Source organism: Phalaenopsis equestris, unplaced genomic scaffold, assembly GCF_001263595.1.
Source record: "Phalaenopsis equestris unplaced genomic scaffold, ASM126359v1 Scaffold000399, whole genome shotgun sequence".
In the NCBI taxonomy this organism is placed as follows: Eukaryota; Viridiplantae; Streptophyta; class Magnoliopsida; order Asparagales; family Orchidaceae; genus Phalaenopsis; species Phalaenopsis equestris.
Window position 1 is genome coordinate 718,791 of NW_018164841.1, and position 9,333 is coordinate 728,123.

Here is a 9,333-nt window from a genome sequence, read left to right on the forward strand (position 1 = left end):
AGTTGACCGTACAACACAAGAGCACGTGTCAAGTTGTAATGTAGTTAAGGAATACTACGTATCGATCCCACATAGAAAATGTAACAGTTGTTTCCACAGAAAAAAAAATTCATTTTATTAATTCAGCTAACCTAGCTTAGCGTGATCCCAAAGAGAGATTAAAATCCTACAGTTCTAGCAAAAAAAGAGCAAGAGGAAGACATCATAAAAAATTGCAAAAAAATTTTGTATGTCCTTCAAGATTTATGAGGTTCGTGCCTCTATGATTTAGGGATCATGGTGATCATGATTTTCCTACCTGTTTTTCTATGTGATTATTGTCAATCGAGGACATAGTACTCTTATGCTTATGTATTGGTAAAAAAAGCCTAGAATCCATGAAGTTGAGGCTTCCTCAATCTCCATGGCATTTGACGCGCTAAAATTTATCGGGATGTAAGTCAGTCGTATAATGCAAGTGCAAGTGTCAGGTAGTAATGCGATTCAAGAGTACTGTGTATCAATCCCACAGGTAAAATATAATATTTTCTTTAAAAAAAATATCAAGTTTAATAATTTTGTTAATCTAACCTAGCGATTAACAAAAGAAGGTATTTAAGTCCTATGATCCTAGCAAACCAGAATATTTGGTAGTATAAGAAACCCTAAAATAGGAGAGAAAATTTTGAGAGTTCCTTCAAGACAAATAAGACTCGTGCCTCTGTGATTTGGGGATTGTGGCGATCATGGTTCTTCTAAATGTTTCCAAATGTGATCATTATCGATCGAGATAAAGTACACATTATGCCTATGTTTGGGTCAAAAGAAGTCTGACATTCACGAAGTTGAAGCTTTCTCAATCCCTATGGCATTCCACATGACTTTTCTTATCCATAGGAATGATTGCAGAGTTCCATTGGAATATATTTATCATCTCAAAATTTTATGGTTAACCCTTTGTTTCCACTACACAATAGTTAGATGTCATATTTTCATGAAACATTTTAACATCTTAGTTGGCCAGATTAGGAGTAAAGTAAGATTGGAGGTTAAACAACAACACAAGCCATGAAAAGCTCGAGAAAATGATCAACAGAGAGCCCTTATAGAAAAATCATGATAAATACACTACTCCCTACCTCACAGAGACATGAAGAAAAGCTTGCCTGTGCATTACAGAGAAAACCATAGAGAAAGGCATCACATGAGAATCCCTTGCATGCAACATAAACATGAAAAAAATATAAGAATTTGTTTCCTTTATAAAGGCAATAGTTTTTCCTTTTATACAGAATCTCTCACAACTCAAAAATCAAAGAAAATTTCTCTTGAAGGTTCCTACCCGAAGAGGAAGACAACCCTCAAGCGATCCGACAAAACCTCTCATAAACTCTCTTATTTCACTCTCCAAGCCATCTTTGATGTGGAAATCCCTCTTATAAGAACTAAGATCTGATTATATAGCAATAACACATGGCTTAGGCCATCAAACTTCCTTCCTAAAGTGTTTCTCGCTCATAGACGCGGTCACAACCATTTTTGACGTGGTCACATCTGATTGTGGCAAGGTCATGCAACCTTACTGAACATGATGGCGTGGCCATGACATTTCTAGCATGGTCATGCCAGTCTTGATTGATCAGTGGTGTGGTCATTCAGCTTCAAAGCACTCTCTGTTGAATTTTCTTGTTCCATTTCATTTGTGTTCAATTCCTCTATCTTGCACAACATGAACAAAATACATTTCTCAAGAAAAAATCTGTGATATTTAAATGAATTTATAATGTTAAATATGGGGAAAATAGAAAGTTAAATGATGTAAAATTGATGCATTCCATTATCCTAAAACTTATCCTATTACTTTCTCCCAAGTGATTACAAGGCTCGGTTATGATTTTTGAGAGAATTGGTACTTCTGCAGAGTTTATAAGCGTTCAACTATCCTATCAAATCTGAATAAAAGTATGAATTGTTATTTAGACTTGATTATCTTTAATGGTTAAGGGTTCAACCTTTCCTTAATTCCCTTTTTTCTTTGCTTATAATAACTTCCATAAATCCATTAATTAGTGTCATTTAGATTCTCCTTCAAGAACTTCAAACTCCTTTAGTACAGTTGTAGTAGATTCTAGCCAACTTAGAGTTGACTTAATTTGTGTCCTTTAGAATAATCATGACGTGGTTTTCATGAAGAAATCAAGGATCAATTCACCACTTAAATCTCATTAGCCCCCCTTTTCACTTTTTGTATTCACTTGCATTTATGTTATGTCCACCTCCAACTTCTCCTTAAGGGTTCTTCATTTTTTTGTTTTATCTTTTCTTTTATTTTTCCTTTTCTTTTTTTTTTCTTTTTCCTCTGAGAGTTACTATATATGGCGGGCAACTTTTTCTTTTCTTGCTTTCCTTTTGAATGTGAGGACAGATTATGTTTCTTAAGTGACAAACTGAACACTCGATTTTTTAAATGTTCCACCTCTAAATTATCCTTTTTAGTTAAGGTTTAAGATCACATCATGTTGGTTCAAATGAACTAAAAAAGAATAAAGATATTTTTATTTAGTTAATATACATATTACCCTTTTTAAACAATTTATGGGTTTCTTTTAAGTGAATTATGAAGTTATTTAAGTTCTAGTATCGCTTCAATTCTCCTTAAAGTAAATCTTATTTAATCAACATTTATTTGCTTCTATTAGATTGTAATAAGTAGTTTAATTAATTCAAAAACTTCTAGAGGGAGTTACAAAATAAAGTATAAATCTTTTATTGAGCTATGTAAACTACTTATCAAGTTCAAAATAAGGTAAATCATTACTTCCCCCAAACTTAATTTTTTTAATACATGCATTACTGTGAGGTAATAATAAATATACTAAACAAATAAGATCAGGGAAGGTAAAGACATGCTATATCACAGGAATCAAAAAGTAAAACATCTCAGAAAATAAAGTGCAAGCTTAGCAGATACAACTATCATAAAATGTAGCACAACACGACAACACAATGTCACAAACTTCAATATATATCTAATAGAATCAACTATCACAAGTTGTGCCAGAAGCACTCAGTAGGGACAACAACAAATAAAAGGAAGTAAATACTTACTACTGCGGCGTGCAATAGTGCAGTAGGCCACTAAGGAGAAACTCCCATGTAGGGTCAGCAGAGACAAAAACACACAAACATCTTTTACAAGGCACTCAATAATGCAAAAGTCTCCCATGCCCCTATCCCTACCCAACAGTCCAAAATTGTTTCTTCCAACACGAAGGGTGCAATTAATCAACTGTGTGTAAGCCCCTCACTGTGTCCACAAATGCAACTTCACCAGATTCGTTAAATGTTCAACCTATATCCTAATGAGGAATGTGACAATCGGCTCTTGAGTCGTGCCAGATCATGCATTACATGAATATCCATGAGCTTCCTCTTCCACTGCACCTATCTTAGGATGTTGGGATATTCCTCTTGTGATGCATTGGGCATCCTATACTTTCCATCTCTCAAAGCCACATACTCCTTAGAACCTCGTACATAGTGCATCCAAAGATCTTTCAAGCTTACCATGGAATGACCAGTGCTAGTATGCGTGATGAACTGATCGAGCCAAAAGTTTAGATTCTTATGCTTTTCCATTTTGATCTGGAAGCTAATGATTGCTCTTTTCTTGGTCACATCAGTGATGCTGGTGGTGTATCTATGACCCAAGGGGAGTCATATCCACAGATCTTTCTAGTTCATGCATTCTAGCTGATGGATTTTGCACTTCGTAGCCATGCGCCATGAATCAAAAGCAACTTTTACATATGAGTATGAAAAAATCCTAATGTCGACATGATGAAAGATGCAAGTGAGTGATATAGTTAAGCAAATCTTAGATTGAAGAAGGTGAGCTCAACAAAATGTGAATTTTTTTTGTGCAGAATCACAGATCAAGGGTAGGGATCAAAGGATTAACCAAGAGGAGAGGTATTGATGCTCTTTTAAAGGTGACATGAGTGAGAAATATGAAGAATAATGGAGAAAGTGCAAACATGCTTAGCACAGCTTAAAGCTTTTAACCTGATCTACTATATGGGAGCTGGATTCAGCAAAAGCTTTTCAGGGATTTCTGAGCTTAGGGTAGAGAAAAGACGATACACGGGTGAAGAGGCTGATGAAAATGTCAAAGAAAGGCGTTTCAACTCTTTTTATGCCGATTTCATGGTAACGACAAGGTGTGGTTAGGTCACGCTGCTCTAACCCATGACTTACCCAAAATGTTTGGGGTGCGGGCGTAGTCACGCTTGATTTCGGTGTGGTCATGCCGTTAGTTGGCGTCGTCATGCTAAACTGTGGGTGGTCATGTCGGTCCCCAGTTTGACATGAAAGTTTTTTTTTTCATAGCCGACCCCGAGGTAGACCAACTACTCTATGCAAGGACCAGAACACAATATAACACACAATTCCAATGATAAAATGCTCCTATTCAAATAAAACAACAGTCATACTAAATTGGAAATAATGGCGATAAATGAAATATAATGCTTGGGTTGCCTCCCAAGATAGCGCTTGGTTTAAAGTCCTCAGTCAGACACAGTCTCAGGCATTGCCCTAAATGGGGTCTCCAAGATCAAAGTGCCAATTTAGAATCCTTCATTGTTCTTTTCCAATTTGGATTGTCCTGGGTTTTTTTACTAGAATGATATGCATATCCTTATCAACTTTTAAATCCAAGATTACAAAATCAGCCTGAAACGTAAATATTTTTACAGTAATAAGTAGGAATTCCATTATGTCTAAGTAGTGAGCCTCAGATTGATCTGCGAATTGGAGAGACATTTTAGCAGGCTTAATTTCTCCTCTTCCCAGTTATTTAAAAATGTTCATAGGCATAAGATTAACACTCGCCTCTAGATTACAAAGTGCCTTTCCACTAAACTCAGTTTATATGGCCTATGGGATGGTGAAACTAACAGGGTCCTTGTTGGGCTTTTGCAGCCTTCGTTGGAATGGAATCGAAATTCTTTCAGCTGGATCAAATGGGATAGTAGAGGATACTTTTCTTAACACGTGTCTTTCAGTTGCATTAGCCTTTGGCTGGTTGGCTTTCTTTTCTTCTCCAGTCCTGATGTCTACCACCTTGCACTACTTTAAATGTCGATCTTTTGGATTTACTTCAGTATTGCCGGGGAGTACTCTTGGGAGTCTATTATTCATTCAGCTCATTAACTGTCCTGAATGTGTCTCTAAATTCTTTATGACCATAGCCTGGCTCTGTAAAGTGTTCCACATTTGCATCACTAGTTCCTTGATAGGCTATTTCTTTTGGTTTTGGGAGCTCCCATGGAATCTTGGGGGTACTAGAGTTTTTGAGGTTGGTTTTCTTGGTTTTGCCAACTACCTACATGGTTGTTCTGATTATTTCCCCATTTGCTAGTTCCTCTAACCTTGGTTGTAGGTGTTGGAGTATGGGTTATGGCCGTGATTTTCTTTGACATTTACTGATTCCATGACAGAGATGCTAGGGTCTATCACTGGTCCTTGACTTATCCCATCGTTTTGCGATAACCCATATATTGGATTCATCCCCATATTATATAGTTTTTTAGAACATTGCAGCTACTTTGATGATCAGGACAACTAAGACATCAAATTCATGAACACTACCTTCCGTGGTGTAACTCTTTCAACAGGCCATTGAAAGTTATTACTGGTCATTTCTTCTATCAATTGATAAGCCTCATCAAAAGATTTAGACATGAGGGATCCTCCAACTTTGACATCTATGATGGATCTCAGAGAACCTACCAGCCATTGTAAAAAGCTGGAATGATTAGCATATCAGGTAGGGCGTGATGTGGGCACCTTTTAAGTAGCTCTTTCAACCTCTCCCAGGACTCATAAATGGATTCTCCATTGATTTGAGTGAATGAGATGATGTCATTTCTAAGTTTTGCAGTTTTCGATGGAGGGAAGTATTCGACAAGAAATTTTTGGGCCGAGTTATTCCAGGTTGTGATTAATCCCAGGGCAAGGGAGTTAAGCCACAGTTTAGCATCATCACTTAGATAAAAGAGAAAAAGTCTCAGTCTAACATCATCAATGAGAACATTGTTGTACTGAAAGGTGGCACACAATTCAAGAAAATTGTCTAAGTGAAGATTGGGGTCTTCAGTGGAAAGTCGCCCAAATTGGTTGTTTTGAACCAGTTGGATTATGGCAGGATACGGTTCAAAAGTGTTAGCCTCAACACTTTTGAATTCAAATTACATGACAATGAATAATACATGGTGGTGTCTGGTCAATCGCTTAAAGTCATAAGACTGCTAGCTTTGTCAGTTGTCCGCCGTATATGTGTGTTGACCAACTATGACAGTCAACCATATTTTCTTCCTAGAGATTTATGGTTATTCGATCAGGACGTGTGGAGCTTTGCTAGCAGTCTTATGATTGGGAAATCCTTTGGTCGATAGATTCAGTTGGACAAAAGATTCCATCGGTCATCTCATTACGTCGCTCAACTAGACCATAAAGTCAATCGACTATTTGCTAATGCGTTCTCTGTTCCACCATCTGTACCATCCATTTTTTTGTGAGTGATTAGAAGAAGTTAAAATCAACTCCCTACATAAAAAAGAAAAATTTCAGAGTTATTGATTAATGATTTTAAATTCCTTAAAAAATAAGCCATCTTTCTGTAGTTTGAATTTCAAAAGAGCTTAGGATCATAAAATTAACATAGATTATGGCCACTAAACCTCAGCCCCGTAGGTTCCCTAAAAAAAACTGGAAAACATTTACTTAATTCGATGAGAAAAGATTGCAAATGATTTCTTATGAATTTGCACCACATTGTTTATAATTGCTTGTCAAACCTATTCTCAATTCAGGTAAGCTATGAGATTCAAATCTCTAATAGATTCATGTGCCCCAAGTCCCTCTCAACCATCATAATCTTTTTTATAAATATAATATCAATTATATTTCTATAAGTAATCTTACCTGAACATTTTTTGTTTATATATTAATGCTGCCCATGTCAGAAAGATTTCTTAAGTCCACCCATACACATGTTTTATGTATGTACAAAATTTATAGGCATATAATAAACAATATCATACTGAGGAAGTCAAATGGATATCAATTAAAGATCTTCCACTGCTCGTTTTTTAGGTGAATTGTTGCGAGCTTTCATCACTTGTCGTTTGTGCAATTAGGTCGGCCGACAAGTAAGAGAGTAGAAAAGGTCTGATTGCGAATGATGGATGGATATATGTGCAAAGAATTCATATGTGGACAATTAAAGTCTATCAACTATAGTTATAATAAAAAAAAATGTCACTTGTAATTCTAGTTTTATCCTTTCTCACGTCCTTTATGTTCTTGAGTTAGACCATTCGCTCAACGATTTAGAAAATTATTCCATACGGTGACCGCACATACGGTAACCGTACGCAAAGTTGCGTGCGGTCACCCAATAAAAAAACTACCCCTCCCTTAAAAGCTGTATAAAGTGAGCCCCACTTTAAAAATTTAAAAGTTTTTAAAAATGTTGTTTTTTACATGGCGCAAAATGATTGAGTGGCGTAGGTGCGGATTCCGAACCGAATAAGCTCTCCAACGAATTGTGACAAAAAATTAAAAAAAAAACAATTTATTTGCATATTTTATAGTGTAATTTAATAATTGAGGTTTCGTAGACCATATGATTTGATTAAACTTAATTGGTATGTTGCATTCATATTTCATGTTCAAAATCTATTGGGGAACTAGGTTGATTTGCTTCAGTCTCATTCAGCGTTATAAGTTTCTAGCTGAGATTTTTACGAACTATTGAAATGAAACCAATCAGAAGATAATATCGAGCATCATGGGAGTCAAGAAATAAAGACTAGAGCTTTGATTGAAGTCCCAACCTTTTACATGAATTGTATATCAATATTATAGTTTGATTTGTTTTTTTATTTCAATAATCAAGCTTAAGAAACTAGTTTAGCTATTGAGAGTTAGTTTTTTTTGTTTTTTTTGTTTTTTTTACAAACCTTGAGGGAATTTTATATATCTAAAATAAAGAGTATAGAGTACGGGATGAGAAGCTACACTACACACAAAATACAACAAATGAAAAAAAACTCAGGAGCTCAACTCCCAGGAATACGACACAGAAAAGAAAACTCCAAGAAAACCCAAAAAAGCTACAAAAAGAAGCACACTGAACTGCCAAAAGCACAAGAAGAACCAGTTGGAACCAACAAGAAGCTAAAATAAAAGCACAAGAAGAACCCAACGGGAACCCGCAAGGAGCTATGACAAAGCAGAAACAACCAAGCGGAAAAAAACTAGTAGGAGCAAGAAGCTAACGTAAAAGAAGAGATAAAAGAAGATGATAAAAATATAACATAAAGTAGGAAAATATAAGGGAAAACAACAAAACTGAAAAAAGCTTGAAGAACCGAAGCAAGCAAATAAAAAAATTAGAATGATCAAATCATAAGGTATCCAAGGACAATATTTTACAACCAGAAAGAGCAAAAAAATGTCCCAAGGATAACAAATGGAGGCCAACAACATGCGAAGAAAGAACTAACAACAATGACCAAGAGAAAAAAGCATAACCACCACCAGTAAGTTTAAAAAGAAGACCACAGAGCTCAAAATCAAGAGCACATCCAAAAAGAAAAGAAAAGAAAAGAAAAAGAAACTGCCACCCAAAATACCAAGGTCAACTAATACAACAAAGAATTCCCACAACCAATAAAAGCCAATTCGAAGACCAAAACAACACACAGAGCTGACAAATCAACTCAACACAAAAGAGCAAAAAAATTGTAAAGAAAAAAAAATAAAGCCAACGCACGGTATACAAAGATATTACCTTAAAAAAAAAATAAGAAACACCAATATAAACCCGCAACCAACCACGAGATAACAAAATAAGCCCTAAATAGAAGCGGCCAAGCAAAACAAGTTAAACAAATAATACAACAAGCCAACTAACACATCCAAGCAAAAAAATTAACAAGATCAAAGATAATGAAGACCAACAAATTTTGTCTAAGAAAATCATGCCTTGGAGACGTCCATCCAAAGTAGCATGGGATAATAATAGATAATCATGAAGGTGAGACCTTAAGTTTGCCAAAAAAACCAGCACAAGAAGATTACCCTCCCTGAAAATATGTGACATTTTCCAATTAATAGAATTCAAAAGATAATGAATCTCACACATTAGATAGAAAATGTGTCAATTGGCAGTATTGTTCATACCAAAATTGAAATAAAATTACACTGCCAGCTTAGCATCTAACTCAAACTACACATAACAAAAATTAAGAGAAATAGCCATAATTAAGCTCTCTTTCAGGGCAA